The sequence below is a fragment of the Bos taurus genome, chromosome 26, assembly GCF_002263795.3.
Source record: "Bos taurus isolate L1 Dominette 01449 registration number 42190680 breed Hereford chromosome 26, ARS-UCD2.0, whole genome shotgun sequence".
In the NCBI taxonomy this organism is placed as follows: Eukaryota; Metazoa; Chordata; class Mammalia; order Artiodactyla; family Bovidae; genus Bos; species Bos taurus.
This window is the reverse complement of record NC_037353.1, coordinates 2,781,876-2,799,351: the sequence shown is the minus strand read 5'-3', so window position 1 is coordinate 2,799,351 and position 17,476 is coordinate 2,781,876. Positions and strand designations below refer to the sequence as shown.

Here is a 17,476-nt window from a genome sequence, read left to right as displayed (position 1 = left end):
TCTACAATATTGCTAAAGAAATTATTCATCCCTTTGAAATTTTTAATTCTGTTTAAATATGATTATGAGGCCCACTTGACTTCACACTCCAGGATGTCTGGCTCTAGGTGAGTGATTACACCCATTGTGGTTACCTGGGTCATAAAGATCTTTTTCTATAATTCTTCTGTGTTTTATTGCTACCTCTTAATATCTTCTGCTTCTGTTATTTCCATACAGTTTCTGTCATTTATTGAGCCCATCTTTGCATGAAATGTTCCCTTGGTATCTCTTCTTTTGCTCCTCTTCTTTTCTCAGCTATTTGAAAACCTCCTTATTTTGCCTTTTTGCATTTCTTTTTCTTGGGGATGGTTTAGATCACAGCCTCCTGTACAATGTTGCAAACCTCTGTCCATAGTTCTTCAGGCATTCTATGAGATCTAATCCCTTAAATTTATTTTTCACTTCCACTGTATAATTTCAAGGGATTTGATTTAGATCATACCTGAATGGTCAAATGGTTTTTGCTACTTTCTTCAGTATAAGTCTTGGAGAAGGCAATGACACCCACTCCAGTACTCTTGCCTGGAAAATCCCATGGGTGGAGGAGCCTGGAGGGCTGCAGTCCATGGGGTCGCTGAGGGTCGGACACGACTGAGCGACTTCACTTTCACTTTTCACTTTCATGCATTGGAGAAGGAAATGGTAACCCACTCCAGGATTCTTGCCTGGAGAATCCCAGGGACGGGGGAGCCTGTTGGGCTGCCGTCTATGGGGTCGCACAGAGTCGGACATGACTGAAGTGACTTAGCATCAATATAAGTCTGAATTTAGCACTAAGGAGTTCATGACATAAGCTGCAGTCAACTCCCGGTCTTATTTTTCCTGACTATAGAGCTTCTCCATCTTTGGCTGCAAAGAATGTAATCAATCTGATTTCAGTATTGACCATTTTGTGATGTCCATGTATAGAGTTGTCTCTTGTGTTGTTGGAAGAGAGTATTTGCTATGATCAGTGCGTTCTCTTGGCAACACTCTGTTAGCCTTTTCCTTGCTTCATTTTGTACCCCAAGGCCAAACTTGCCTGTTACTCCAGGTTTCTCTTGACTACCTACTTTTGCATTTCAGTCCTCTATGATGAAAAAGACGTCTGTTTTTGATGTTAGTTCTAGAAAGTCTTGTAGGTCTTCACAGAACCGTTCAACCTCTTTGGCATTAGTGGTTGGGGCACAGACTTGGATTATGGTGATATTGAATGGTTTGCCTTGGAAATGAACGAAGATTATTCTGTTGTTTTTGAGATTATAGCCAGGTACTGCAATTTTGGACTCTTTTGTTGAATATTAGTGGAAAAGTCATAAATCCTTAGGTAAATTTATATTTCCAACTAAATGAAATGCATTAAAAAATAACACTCAATCCTAGTAAGCATGTCCCTTTATATCACATAGATACACAGGTTCAAAACCAGTAATTTACATAGTTACTTTAGTGTCCAAGCAAGTAAAATTTTGTTTTTAATTGTATGACTATAATATAGGCTTTCATTATTTTGGTGTCACAATGTACAATGCCATTTTAAAAGTAATGATTTACTAGTATTTTTGTCACTTAGTATGACAGTCTTAAATATCCAAATAAAAATATTTTAATTAACATGTACAAAGATATTGATTGCCTGTATTAACATTTTATATCAAATGAAGTTACATCAAAAGACACAGAAACAGAAACAATAATGACAAAATTAAACCCCAACATACATATAATTACTTTATATGTTAAAATGTCTAAATACACAAATTAAAAGACAGAGATTAACAGAATATATCCAACTCACGTCTCAACCATACTCTGTATACAAATCATTAATAGAATTATGATTAATCTTATAAGATACATTTGGTTATATAATTAAAATAATACAACAGCTTGAAAAAAATTTTATGAGTGAAAAATAAAACTTTTGCTTCTCCTTAGGTCCCTTTACCTTCTCCATCTTAATAATATACTTGTCTATATACATTTATCATGTCAGATAGTTATTGGGCCTCCCTGGTGGCTCAGAGGGTAAAGAATCTGTCTGCAAAGCAGGAAATCCAAGTTTGATCTCTGGGGTGTGAAGATCCCCTGGAGAAGGGAATGGCTGCCCACTCCAGTATTCTTACCTGGAGAATTCCATGGACAGAGGAGCCTGGCGGGCTATAGCCCATGGGGTCACAAAGAGTTAGACACAACTGAGCAACTAACACTTTCACAGTTATAACTTGTATTGTAATCAAACTATTTGCTAAAAGAAGTTTATGTGATGAAGAATAGCCTATTATATTTACTATTGTCTATTGTTCTTCTTTCCTTTCTAAAGATCACTGTCTTCTGTTATCACCTTCTTTTTTTGAAGGTTTAGAGAGCTTTTGTTAGTAATTGTTTAAGTGTAGATTTGCTAGCACAAATTATTTTAGCATTCTTTTGACTGAGAATATGTTTATGTCTTCTTTATTCCTGATGGATAGTTTCACCAATGGATATAGAATTTCTGGTTCCTTTTAGAATTGACAGCTCTTTTCTTTCAGCACCTTAAAAAAAAACAAAAACAAAAAGCACACAGTTGTGCTTCCTTCTGGCGTGCGTGGTTTCAGATAGGAAATCCACTATAATATGAATTGTTATTCTTTTACAGGTAATGTATTCTTTTCCTCTGGCTATTTTAAAATTTTTTTTCTTTTTATTTCATACTTAAAATTTTAATTTTGTTATATCTTGGTGTGGATTTCTTTGGAGTTATTTGAGGTTTTTGCATGTTTACATATGTAGATTTGTGTCTTTTGCCAACTTTGGCAAGTTTTCAGCCATTGTTTCTTCAAATACTTTCCCAGTACCACACTCTTTCTCTTCTGTACTGTGATAAAATAAATTTTTGCTCTTCTTAAATTTTTCTACAGAAATTTCTGTTGATCTGTCTTTATCTTCAGTTGATTTTATCATTTCCATTTACACTCTGTTGTGTACAATTGAGTTTTTTTTTTAATTTCAGTTAAATTTTTTTAATAATAGTTTTTGATTCTATAATCTTTTCAGTTATTTTATATAATTTCTATTTCTGTGCTGAGATTTTCTGTTTTCATATGTTTTGAGACAATTTGTAATTTTTAAGGCAGTTGCTTTTAAAATGCTTGTCAGATAATTTCAATATCAGCTTAATCTCCATATTGGTTATCTTTTCTCATTAAATTCTGATTTTCCAAATTCTTGGTATAATGATTTTTTTTATTGTATCCTGAACATTTATTTTATTAGTGGATTCCTCTTCCTATCCAAGTATTCTATTTTAGCAGGCAGTTAGTTGTTCTATTTAAGTTATATAGTATATAAGTTATAGTCTACTTCTCTGAGTTGTAATTCCCTTGAATATTTAGTTTGTGATCCCTTGCAGTGATATTTTGTCTTGTTTGATTTCTGGTGCTGCTAGGACTCCTGTGTAAGCCCTATTGGTGCCATCTGTGGGGGTACTGAGCAATATTATGTGTGAGGCAAAAAACCACTGGCCCTAGTTCCCTTATACCATTGGATGGAAGCCAGGGAGTCACAGAGCTTTACTATTGCAGTAGAAATGAGCTGATGGGACCAGTCTCTGGGCCCTGCTTCTGGACAGGGGATAAGAACATTAAGAGTTTGTTTCTTCCGTGCTGGGAGATAACATCACTCACCTGCCATAAGGTATGGAACAGAAGCTGGGATGGCTGAGACTTTGCTGTTGCCACTGCTGTTGGTAAGTTGGATAATCAACAGAGGCTCTGTGGAAATCTGCTTGAGGTTCCCTACTAGGTCTCTTTTGGGTTTCTACTTTCCCAGTCCTTTGGTGAGAAAGAACAGATTTGTCTTTCTTACTTCTTTTTCTTTCTATCTTTCTTTCTTTCTTTTTTTTTTTTTCCCTTTATGCCTAATCATTTCTTGTGGCAGGTCTCTCCATTGCCAGTCCAAGGTGTATGGGAGAGGAAAAAAAAAAACAGGTAACTCACCATGTTGTTATTTCTCAACTCCTGTACCCTCTAGCTGGTACACATTCTTCTTTCTAGCTTTCAGATTTATCTTACTGTTGTCTATAAAGTACTTTTAAAGTTATATAATTATACTTGGAAGAAACAGGGAAAAGTGAGTCTATACTTTCTCATATTCCTGAAGTCTTAGCTAATATTTTTAGCTGTGGTTTTAACTTACAGTTTTGTATGCTTAGCAATTAGCATTGATCTTGAAAAACACTAGTTGTTTGGCAAAAATATATATATATATATATATATATATATATATATAATTAAGTGAATTAGCAAGTGAGTCATAAGATGCTTGTTGTGTCTGACTCTCTATGACCCTATGGACTGTAGCCCAGCAGGCTCCTCAGTCCATGGGATTCTCCAGGCAAGAATACTGGAGTGGATTGCCATGCCCTTCTCCAGGGGATCTGTCTTCCCAACCCAGGGGTTGAACCAGCATCTCCTGTGTCTCCTGCATTGGCAGGCAGGTTCTTTACCACTAGTGCCACCTGGGAAGCCCAAGTGAATGATTGCCTAAATAAAATGAAGGAAGGAAGGAGAGAGGGATAAAGGAGAAAGGGAAGGAAAAAGAAAAGAAATAAAAAATAATAAAGGAAGAAAAAAGGAAAGGAAGAATGCTGTTGTCAATGGACTACTTTAATAACAGCACTGTATATTAGAAAAAAACACTAGCCTCAACTGTGTAACTAGAAAACATAGCATTATTGACTATCAATTTAAATTCTATAAAATTATGTTTTCTTATTTATAAAATTAAAGGCTTTCCTTAAAATTTATCATCCCTTTCAGTTATGTATGCTGTGACTCTCAAACATTTTTTTTTCTGAAAGTCATAATTGATTACAGCCTGAAAGTTGTCTGCTATAGAGCTTATAGTTGTAACCCCTGAGGCAGCATGCAAACCCTTTGATACAGCTGTGCAATAGTGGGGAACAGCAGCAAGTTGACTGAATTGATGTAAAACAATAGGTGATTCTGTATATTTTCCCAATCAATGGCATTTGTAGGACATGAGTCAAAGGAGTTGAGCTGCCAAAACTGAAGGTCTCAATAGTGCTTTCACCTGTGAGCAGGTGGTCACATACTTGTGGTTTTCCAAATACGTTCACATATTGAGAGAAAAACATCCACTGGCTATTATCTTTGAATATGAAGGACAAACATATCATGGATAATGCCCATCCAACTGTTAATGCAGTCTGTGCCTTTGTTGGAACTTCTGTTCTCAATCTAGTGGATATTTGATTTAACTGATAACTGTGCCTTGTTGGTATACAATTAGCACCTAAACTTTTAATGCAAGAAGTAACTAGGAATGTGCTGAGAGTGCGTATGTTTACTCTCTTGGCCCCAAGTCACTAATGGTCTTATACAAATTTTGGAAGTGAGAATAAAACTATAAACCAAGGAGAAATATATAAATGCATCAGTAAAATATTATTATTCTCACATCATAAACAAATTTATACACACACATGCAGGCATTTAACTCTAATTATATATAAATAAATTAGCCTTAATGGGTATATAGTATGTTTCATAATATATATGGAATTATGATTGTTCTTTTCAGATGCAAGCACAGAGACTGTTCATAATTAATATTACAGTAGCCTTTTATAATCCCTTTTCTGAAATGTAAGTAGAACGTCATAAAATGCAAATCCAAGCATATATTTACATTATTAAATCTTTTGGTGCATACTGAATGAATATTTAATACATTCAACACACTGTATATAATGTGGAGAGTATTGTTCAAAGTGTGAATAAAACAAATATGAAAAGTACAGTCTATTGGATGAACACTTGGGAGACCATACTCTTTAAATATTTTACTAGTCCCTATATGATATGGTCCCTGATTATAACTTATTGTTTTTTCTCTTTATTCTCTCCTTATCACTTCACCATTCTCCCCAACCCCTTACCTCCCCACTGCAAATTAAAACATACTTTCTGTTGCTCTTAACCTTTCTTACATGCTCTTCCTTTTGACTGAAATAAATACTAGGTCATCTTCTAAACTGCATGTTTGTGTAGAAAGTGTCACTAGTTTCTCATCTGTAGTTTTGATACCAGTTCTTCTGGAAGGCCTTTCTTGATGATCCTGTTAGCCTTAGACATTAGCTAAGTGCCTCTCTTCTATTCTCCCTTATCACCCTATACTGTTCTATAATAGCTCTTATGACATTGTTTTAGACAGTAATGCATAGTCTTATTTAATTGTTCAAAGCCTGGATAGATGCTGATCATCTTTTTTTACATCTCTTTTTTATTGCGGTAAAAAGCATATAATATGAAATCTAACTTTAGATATCTTATATGAAACCAATGAAGTAACCAATCACTTAGAAACAAAAAGCAGAATGTTGTTTGCCAGGGAGTGGGAAGAGGGGGAAACTGGGAGATGATCAATGGTATAAAGATTTATTTTAGGAAGATAAATAAGTTTTAGAGATGTGCTTTACAACAATGGTGAATATAGTTAACAATACTGTGCTACTTTCTTTAAGGTCAGTTTCTGGAGATGTTCTTTATTCCTCTGATTGGGTCATATTTTCCTGTTTCTTCATATGCCTTATAATGCTGTGTTGGAATCCACACATTTGAACACAAAAAGACAACTCTTCCAATCTTATCTACTGGCTTCATACAGGGAAAGACTTTCACCAATCAATCCAGCTACAGATTTTTGGGTCTTTCCAGCTTTTTCTAAGGATGCACCTTCTCTGGACTTGTGTATATCATTTTCCAGTTTGAAAGGTTTATTGTTTTTCTCTGGTTTTGCCTGAAGCCACCAGTCTCTCTGTATCCCCCAGGTGTCAAGGTGTAACTATTCTGTCGGCACTTCATGTCAGATGAAACAGAAACCAGTCTCAGACTGCACATACCTGCAAAAGTGAGAACGTTGGACCCATGCTCTACTCTTTTCTTTCTCTCACTAGGGAGAAGACACAAACTGGATGCTTACTCCTGATCATGGTGAACTGAGGCTATTTCTGTCTACAGTTTTACAACTCTCTAGTGCTGCCACAGTCTGCTGAATTCTTTTTTAATCTCTGCAGTCTCTGGCATCCAAGGTATGCCAGTTACCTGTCAGTGCCTTGAGTCAGGTTAAACAGAAAGCAGTCCCTCTAAAATCTGGAACTTTAAATACACATTCTACCATTCTCTTTCCTTCCCAAAGGAGAAGCCACAGCTGGGCTTTTCTTCCCAATTACAAACTGTGCTAGCTTTGAGTAGCATGGCTGGAATTAAATAGCTTTTCTTATCTGTTTCATTGTGACTCTTCTTGGATTTGAACTTGCCTTAGTGCTACATCTTCCTAACTGATTTCTGAATTTCTCATAGAAGTTTCTGGGGCTGTATGTTGTTAAGTTGATGCTTCTGTGGTGCACCAGGTTCTGGGGCTTCCTGTACCATCATTTTGCTGATGGATATTGAGGTTCTTGAGTAACACTGTTTTCTCAATATCCAGCAAACTGCCTGGCACATGATTATACAGATATTAATAAATATCTGTAGAATATGAATGAAGTAGTTCCAGTTCAGGGCTAGAATATCAAACTTGTTTCTAAATGATATGAAAATATTTGGTTTTCTAAAGGCATTGATATCTTGGCAGGTTTGTTCATTTCTCCTCAAGACAATGGGTTTCAGAGTATGGAAGGTTACTTGCTTAGTCACGTCTGACTTTTTGTGACCCTATGGGCTGTAGCTTGCTAGGCTTCTCTGTCCATAGAATTCCCCAGGCAAGAATACTGGAGTGGATAGCCATTCGCTTCTCCAGGGGATCTTTGCGACCCAGGGGTTGAACCCAGGTCCCCTGCATTGTAAGAAGATTCTTTACCATCTGAGGCACCACATGAAAGACTTAGTACAAATTCAGCATGTAAACAGCAAGACCTAGAGCAGTGCTTTCCAATAGAAATGTATGCAGTAATGAAAATATTTATTTCTGCTATCCAAAAGATTGCCATAAGCCAGATGTGGCTTTTTAGCATATGAACTGTGGCTAATGTGAGGGATAGAACTTAAAATCTTATTTACACCTAATTTTAAATAACCATGTGTAGCCAATGGTTACCATATTGGACAGTGCAGCTCTGGAGGACTTAAGAGCTGGCCTAGGTCTTTAAAAATGCATTTTGAAAATATTTATGCTGCAAAATTTCCTGTTTTTTCCTTATAAAAAAGAGATGCAATGTCATTGTCTTCATTTTGAACATAAGTTTCTATCTGCTACCAGAACCAGTCATTTTTAAATTACTTTTTGTTTCCTTCATTCTTTCCTTTTCTTGGCTAAATCAATCATTAGAATAACAGGCAAAATTTTGATATTTCCGTTGCTATTATTCCATGGTATTTAATTTTATATCAAACCAGAGATATATATACATATATACTTGGGTCAAATAATACTACAAAACTTAAAAAACATTTTCCTAGTAAGTACTTTGCCCCCCCCCCCCCTTGACTTAGTTCCTTTGAAAAAAGTACTTTGAACTCTTCAGGTATTTTTTCTGATATTTCCTTTCATACATATAAAACAATCATGGAACTAGTGGTTTTCAAAGAGCTTTATGAGGGTAGTAGTGTTAGTTGCTTAGTCATATCTGACTCTGTTATTCCATGGGCTGTAGCCCACCAGACTCCTCTGTCTGTGGAATTCTGCAGGCAAGAATACTGGAATGGGTTTCCATTTCCTTCTCCAGGAAATCTTCCCAACCCAAGGATTGAACCTGGGCCTCTTGCATTGCAGGCATATTCTTCACCATCTGAGCCACAAAGGAAGCTCTTCAGATATATAAAATATGCTTAAAATTAAGTTTTCTCTTTTCTATGTCATCCTTTATCCATTTACGGCAGATGAGGATGCAGCTCTCTTGTATGACTTGATCTGAAAACACACACACACACAGGACATATCCCTTTCCCATTTCTCTAATGCAATTTCTTCATAATTCTGGTTAAATAAAATTTTGGCATTTATATGAATAAGTCTCTGTAAATTATATTTACTACTGAGGCAGAATTTTGAAGAGTAAATGCCCTGATGCTCCCTTTCATGTGAATACTACGTTTCTCACATATTTCATTCTAGAGGAGAAAGGAGTAATATCTGATTGGTGAATTTGGAGGGAAGAACAGAGAAGATTTGGCCCTGCCCCTCACTCTCACTTCACAATAAGAATGAACTTGCTCATGGAATGACCTCCATGCTGTTTGGTTTATGATTCCAAGGCCCTACCCCTACAAAATAGGGGAGATGTCCTGGTGGCTCAGCTGGTAAAGAATCCACCTGCAATGCGGGAGACATGGGTTCGATCCCTGGGTTGGAAAGATCCCCTGGAGAAGGAAATAGCTACCCATTCCACTAATCTGGCCTGTTGGGGTTGCAAAGATTTGGATACGACTGAGCGACTTTCATAGTTTTAGGGGATAAATATTCACATTTGGGGAAGAACACATATAGAATTGAGGAGTCCTTTTGTCCAGGGTCTGTGACTTGGATTTTGAATTTTAGTAAGCGGGGAGGGCACTATTAATGCTTATGGAGAAATATGTCACACCATATGTATTTGATTTTTAATGGTTGAATCTGGCAAGATAATTTAAACTGTAAAGCTTAGATTTAACTTATGATGGCTTTAGCAACAAATAAGTAGCTAATCTTATAGAAACTGACCTTTACATTTTGGATTTTCATCAGTTAAATAGGGGTTGAGGGCTTTAGCAAAGTGTTAGGGTCTGGGCAAACTGTAACAGGAAGAGTTAGGCCTTAGGGAGGCAGAGGTACTACTTTTGACAAATGACCTAATTTCTCTAAGCATTAAGTTTTCTTATGTAAATCACTGAAAATAATTCTACTTCTTAGAATTCATAGACTTGTTAGGAAGATTAAATAAGATAATAAAGAAAAATAAATTAGTGGAGTGCCTGGCATATAGTGAGTTCTTAATTTTTTTCGTATTTATGTATTTATTAATTAATGGCTACACTTAATCTTCACTGCTGTGCCCAGTCTTTCTCTAGCTGTGGTACACAGGCTTCTCATTGCAGTGGCTTCTCTTGCAGTGCGTGGGATCTAGGATGGGTACATGGGTCCACTTGTTGCATATGTGATATTCTGTGACCAGGGATCAATATCACATCCCCTTCTTTAGAAGGTGGATTCTTAACCACTGGGCCACCAGGGAAGTCCCTTAATCCTTAATTTTAGATACCAATGTTATTATTTGTATATCAATTGTACAATAAGAACAGTTCAGATTGCTTCACATTATACTCTTCATATACCTAGGATGTCATGGCAATTCTGAACAATGACAATACCATGACATCTGGATAGCCAAGATTACTGGCTCCAAATGCAAACTGTAATCACTGCTACTGATTAATGGGATCCATTGTTATACTTTATAATGGTTTCTTAAGTCTATTCTGTTATGGACTCCATTGTGTCTCCTCTAGATTTTATATGTTAAGACCTAACCTGTCAATGTGACGATTTGGAGATATGGCAATTAAGCTTAAATGAGATCATAAAGTTAGGCCCTGATCTAATAGGACTGTTGTCCTTACCCTTTCTTTGAGTGTCACATACAGAGAAAAGGACATGTGAGGATACAGAAGGAAGGTGACTTTCTGCAAGCCCAGAAAAGAGGCCTCACAAAAGAATGGTCTTGCTGGTACCTTAATCTTAGATTTCCAGGTTCCAGAACTATGAGAATAAATTTCTTTTATTTAAGCCACCCAAGTCTGTGGTACTTTATTATGGCAACCCAAGTTGAACAACACATTACTTTATCAATTTGAAATGGAATGTGTTTCCATGGCTTTTAACCATCTACAGTTATCTAACCATGGCTCTGAAGGCCACAGTTCTTTAACTATTTAATAATTGATTAGGTCAGTTTATTGGAGAAGGAAATGGCAGCCCTCTCCAGTGTTCTTGCCTGGAGAATCCCAGGGATGGGGGAGCCTGGTGGGCTGCCGTCTGTGGGGTCGCACAGAGTCGGACACGACTGAAGCAACTTAGTAGTAGTAGTAGTAGGTCAGTTTTAATCTTCCTATAGCCTTTTAAGTATCATGCTTTATTTGTTATTTGGGAATAAAATTGCATTTTCTTTTTTTTTAATTTAATTTAATTTAATTTTTTAACTTTAAAATATTGTATTGGTTTTGCCATATATCAAAATGAATCCGCCACAGGTATACATGTGTTCCCCATCCTGAACCCTCCTCCCACCACCCTCCCCATACCATCCCTCTGGGTCGTCCCAGTGCACCAGCCCCAAGCATCCAGCATCATGCATCGAACCTGGACTGGCGACTCATTTCATATATGGTATTATACATGTTTCAATGCCATTCTCCCAAATCATCCCACCCTCTCCCTCTCCCACAGAGACCAAAAGACTGTTCTATACATCAGTGTCTCTTTTGCTGTCTCGTATACAGGGTTATTGTTACCATCTTTCTAAATTCCATATATGTGCGTTAGTATACTGTATTGGTGTTTTTCTTTCTGGCTTACTTTACTCTGTATAATAGGCTCCCATTTCATCCACCTCATTAGAACTGACTCAAATGCATTCTTTTTAATGGCTGAGTAATACTCCATTGTGTATATCTACCACAGCTTTCTTATCCATTCATCTGCTGATGGGCATCTAGGTTGCTTCCATGTCCTGGCTATTATAAACAGTGCTGTGATGAACATTGGGGTACACGTGTCTCTTTCAATTCTGGTTTCCTCACTGTGTATGCATAATTGGAATGCTTTTACCTTACTGCCTGTACAGAGAAATAGATCATGGAAGGACATTAAAAGTAAACAATAATATAGACAAAGAATAGTGTTTTAAGACTGTGGATTTAACTTGAATTTAAAACTTTCCTCTACTTAATCACTACTTCTTTTTAGTAAATACATACACATTCAGTTCCTCAATAATGAAGAAGAAAGGACAATTGGATGTATGTTTTTACATGTAAGGGATTTATTTAAGTGGAAAAAGCAGATATCAGAACATATTTTAATTTAAATTTTAAAAATATGTAATGGTACATTTAATACATATGAAACAGTATTCTGTTTCTCATGAAAATAAATGCAAGTGTGCAAAAATGAATGTAATTATCCCCAAATTAATGAAGAAATAGGACAAAGAGTGTTTGTGTGCATTTCTCTCACTTGAACAATTTTCAAGCTGAACTTCAGTATGTAATTTTTTACTTGTCACTAATGAAGTTATATCCCTGCCATAGCTGTCTTGTATCTCTTTTTCTTGAGAGTGGGTTACATTCTAACGTGTCATAATTGTAGGTTCTGAGGTTAATGGAAACACAATGAAAATATAAGCAGAGTAAAGAAAAAGAAAAACACAGGTAATATGTGTTAGAATTCAAATAACAGAGGAGAAGAAGGTCTTTTGCTTTGGGGCAAATAACACTTTGTAGCAAGGAATGAAAAGCAAGAGTGTAATACCTCTACTGATATTTTTTATAACCTTCGTGATTTTTAAAATTATATACATCTTTTCCTTAACCAGAAGGAGAACTGGATGCTTAATTAAGAGGCTACTATCTAGGCCTGGATCCACTTTAACTCAGCTTCATGATTTTGAATGAACTGCACCTCCACAGATTGAAACGCCTTAAAGTATGAAAGGAAGGAAACAGGCTCTATGACCTTTAAATAACTTTAGACTCTTAACAACTGATAATGTTATTACTGTTCATTTATCTTCTGCTAGTGTTTCCTCTTTAAAATTTCACAGTGGTACCTAGTGAGTGCAATGAGAAACACATCCTGAAACTTTAGTGGAGTTGCTATAAAACTTGAACAGGACAATACAGAATTGTCTGCTGAAAAGTTTGTCTACCAGAAAAACAATGCCAAGTAAAATTTATAGTGCTTCTAATTTTCACCTTTGTGCTAAAGAAATTTTGTTATTTGTCCTCAAAATAAATTATTCCCATTATATCAATGAAAAGCTCAGGGAAGTCTAATGATTTGTCCTTCAACTAACACTGTAATTACTAGTCATCTGTAAAAAATAAAACCATCAACACAAAAGAACATGGATAATGAGTTAACTATGCTGGAGATACCATAAGTAAACTTAGAACATTTCCAAAAATACGAACACTGTGCATGTTATTTTGTTTATCTTTTCTTTTGCTCTCCATTCCATTGTCTCCTACTAGTCCTGAGACGAAGAACAGAGACAAAAAAAAAAAAACAAAAAGCTTTTTAGTCATTATTTCACCTTTCTTTTTTTTTTTTCTGTTTTTTACCCTACACGCAATTTATGCCAATAGTAACCTCCCTCACAGATATGTAATAAAGATTAATGAAGTGTATTTATTTTCCTACTTGTTGGGTTGCTGGACTTATCTCTGGAGATGCTATAAGCTTTGTCAAATAGAAATAATGTTGTATATAGGAAAAGGAAGGATCTTGTTCATTAGGAAATTTCTTACTCATTAATAACTTACCATTATTATCTTTTAGAAAGAATAGAACACACACTTCAAAAATGATGATTAATACAACTTTGCTAAGTGTCTTTTTAGTACATGATTATTCCCCAAAATTCTCAAATAGGATTAACACATCAGAATAAAAAAGTAGAAAATATAGCTCACTGAATAAGCAATAAAATGGAAAAAACAAGCAAGTATTCTAGATCTCAAGTGATGATTTATTAACTGTATTCTCATATCTGAGTCATTTAATATATTTGGGTTTTACCTCTAAAATGAGAATTGTAATTCTTTATTAGACTAAAGGTAAAGGTTATACTAGATATTCTTTTGAGGCCTCTCACAGTTCTGAGAGCCAGGATTCTCATACTAAAGGTGATTCAGTGTATCAAGATGAATTGCCAATCTCTGTTTTTTCGCAGATTTGTATCACATTGAACTGCACTTCCTTTCAACAGGATATTGAGAATTATCTCTTCGATTGCTAATTCAGTTATTCAACAAATATTTATTCAGGGCCTAAATTGTGCAGTTTCTGTTTTATATCAGGCTGCTTGCTCTTTATTTCTTGAAGTCATCCATCCTTCATGGTCCATATTATAAGATTTATGCTTTAACTTTTAAAGTGGATTCATATATTATAGTTTTGAGTTCTTGACCAGGTTTGAACTGCTCTATAATAGTACGGAATTTACTTCTTTGAATTCTCTCAATGGTATGGCAGAACCTACTCAATTCTTCTAAGTATTTTATCTCTGCTTTTAACTTAACAAATATTAGAGACACTGCCACCACAATAAAAGGATGTATTTCTTAGCATCTCTTGCAGTGGTTGGCTGTTGAGGTATAAAGAGAAATTTTTTAGAGTTCCATAAAGTTTCCTTAAAAGGGAAGAGGAACCATCCCTTTTACCTATTGCTTAGAATGTTGATGTGATGGCTAAAGCTCTAAAAGCCATCTTTGATCATGTGGAGACTTTTCCAGGGAACAAGAGAAAAAAAGCCTGCTATCCTGACAAAGTGAAAGTGTCAGTCGTGTCAGACTCTTGCAACTCCATAGACTGGAGCCTGCCAGGTTCCTCTGTCTATGGAATTCTCCTGTCAAAGATACTAGAGTAAGTTGCCATTTCTTTCTCAAGAGGAACTTCCCAACCCAGGGATCACACCCATGTCTCTTGCATTGCGGACAGATTCTTTACTATTTGAGCTACCAGACAATATTCACTCTAAACTAAATTCTTAGTTCCTTTCTTTTATAAAAGAATGAATATCTATTTTGGCTAAAACACTACTTTTCAAATCTTTGCTACTCACAACCAAACATAATCCTAACCAGTAGGACCTTGTAAAGTGTCAGGTTCATAATAAGAATGTTAATAAAACCATATTTTATAGTTGGCCCCTAATTTTTTGGGTTATAAATGTATCCAAGTAATGTGTGTATGTGCATATGTGTATATATATATAGCCTATCATATCCTGTCATATATGGGAAGTAATTTCCATAGGAATAAATGTTAGAGTTAGCATTTTACAAGTTTTATTTAATTGCAAATTTAAATTAACATAAACATAGTCATTTGAAAATGTTACAGAAATATAAAGAAAAATATTAAAAATATTATAAAAATTACCTTAATATAATAATAAAAGTGTTCGTTCCAATACAGTACTATACTAATGCTACTGATAATAATGTAAGAGTGAAGGAGAGATGATTCCCCAGTCCATCCCATTTACTTCCCGCATGTTTACAAAGGGCATGGTTAGTATTTTTTTTTTGTTAGTGCGTCTCCATGCTACAAAATTATCGAGGCAAGGAAGTACAAAATCTGCAGGGTGGGCTGAGAAGCTCCAGATTCAGGAGAGTCGATGGTGTAGTTCTAGTCTGAAGGCCAGCAGGTAAAGACCCAGAATAGTCAAGTTCAGGATCAATTCACAAACAATCTAGCAGGCCAGTCTTTTTGTTCTATTCAGTCATTCTGCTGACTAGATAAGGCCCACCCAAATTATGGAGGGTCATCTGATTACTCAAATATAGCTGATTTAAATATTTCTCATCCCAAAACATTTTCCAACTTAACACATAATTAACCATCACCAGTCCTTTGTTCAAATAATTGCAGAAATATTTTAGTGTCAAAATATGGGTGATGCTAAAACTGATTCTTGAAAGATGAATAAATATTTGTTACATAGACAAGGTATCTCATGAGAATACCTAGACAAGAGGCAATAATTTCTAGGCAGAGGCAAAAGCACAGATCCTTCCAACTTCTAGGTTTGTGTTACAAACTGCTTGTTCATGACTCTAACACTTTCCTATTTAACATTTTTCTATTCTAGGAATGTTCAACATAATCGTTGTGAGGCTAGATTCTGGAATTAGCCAAATTTGTTTTCAGTCATTAGATTTGAGGGTCTGTATGCAAAACTGATTATATGCAATAAATAAGAGATACTTGTCCCATCTATGATTGCCTTAAGTCATTTCCCCTAGGTTTGCCACACTGGAGTTTCAAATCTCAAACTCAGTCTCAGTAATATATAAAGTACTGTTGTGCTTATAATTCCAACAAGCTACATTTAGCTTCAGTTGAGGCTTATGGAGGCTTATGAAGATGAGGCTTACTGGAAACACATAAACATTTTAATAAATTTCCTTTAGATATAAATTCCTTTGAAATATAACACTTGTGGAAATATTGTTTGAGTGCCATGAGAAGGAGGCAGCATTTTTTGAGCAGCTGCTCTCATTTTTCCATTTCTCCCACTTTCATACAAAATGCCTTAATATCTATCCTGTGACAGGGGTGGAAGAAACTGTTATATAGAGAAAGAAATCTCAAAGAACTTATACAGGTTTCCAGTGAGTTTTATGAAACATCTAATTCGTTTCAGTAATGCCAAATATCAGGAAACCTCACAGAGGTTTGTTGCTATAATTAAAAGAACTTACTGAGTGCCACATTTTGCAAAATGGAATTGAGCCACCTTATGTGGAAAGTGTTATTGATGTGGCCTCTGTCCCTTCAGTCTAGGCAATTTGGTCCAGCAAATCCATGTGCAAGTGGAAGTTTCCTGGAGCTTAGATTTCCTGACCATGTATCCAAAAGTATTAGACATGACCATTTTCACCTTTCTCCTTTTCAATCTTTCCCATGTTATAGTCTCATGCAAAACTTCACAGTAAACTTAACTAAAAGGTTATGGTCCAAGAAAGTGAGACCTATGATAGAGAGAGGGATGACTCTCCAACTTACCTTGTCCCCTGTAAACACACACATACAGTGCCACTAATAGCGCTGGGTTAGACTAGTAAATAGGAGATGAGAGTCTTTTTGTTTTCCCAGAAACAGAGACATCAATAGTTTAATGGATAGGAGGATCTTAACACATCTGAAACAAGGTACTGGAGCAATACCCCACCAAATGTGGCAGACATGGTTAGGAAGTGAGAGGCTTTGAAACATGATGTTCTTCCTGCCTCGAGCACTCTTCTTCTTCTGGCTCTTCTTTACCTCTTCAGTCTCGAAATAAGACCTTTATAAAAGTTTTCATAAGCTATTCATATAGCGTGAGTGAGTGCTAAGTTGTTTCTGTTGTGTCTGACTCCCAGTGACTCCATGGATTGTAGCCGACCAGGCTCTTCTGTCTACTGGTATTCTTCAGGCAAAAATACTGGAGTGGGTTGCATTTCCTTCGCTAATTCATATAGCACTTATTTTTTTATTTGAAAAGAATTTATATTTGCAAGTAACAATTTTTGTGTATTTTTCTGTTTACATTTGTCCTGTCCATGTCTCCCTCTAGAATGTGAGATAAAATCCTATGAAAGTAGATTACTTTTTTTGCTCACTATCTTATATATAATATCTAGTATACTTCCTGGAATATGAAAAATACTAAATGAATTTGCACAAATTAAATGAATTAAATGAAATAATG

The 17,476-nt window shown here is 35.7% G+C and overlaps 1 long non-coding RNA gene across 2 annotated transcripts in view; it reads left to right on the top strand.

Moving 5' to 3' along the window:
- Window positions 1–17,476, top strand: part of LOC112444478 (uncharacterized) — a 48,434-nt gene that overhangs the window by 9,604 nt on the left and 21,354 nt on the right. Inside the window, exon 2 of one of the 2 annotated variants that reach the window (XR_003032765.2) lies at window positions 6,980–7,114. The exons of the other annotated variant lie outside the window; for it this stretch is intronic. This is a non-coding gene — a long non-coding RNA (uncharacterized lncRNA). The remainder of the gene's footprint in view (window positions 1–6,979; window positions 7,115–17,476) is intronic. 2 annotated transcript variants of the gene reach the window in all.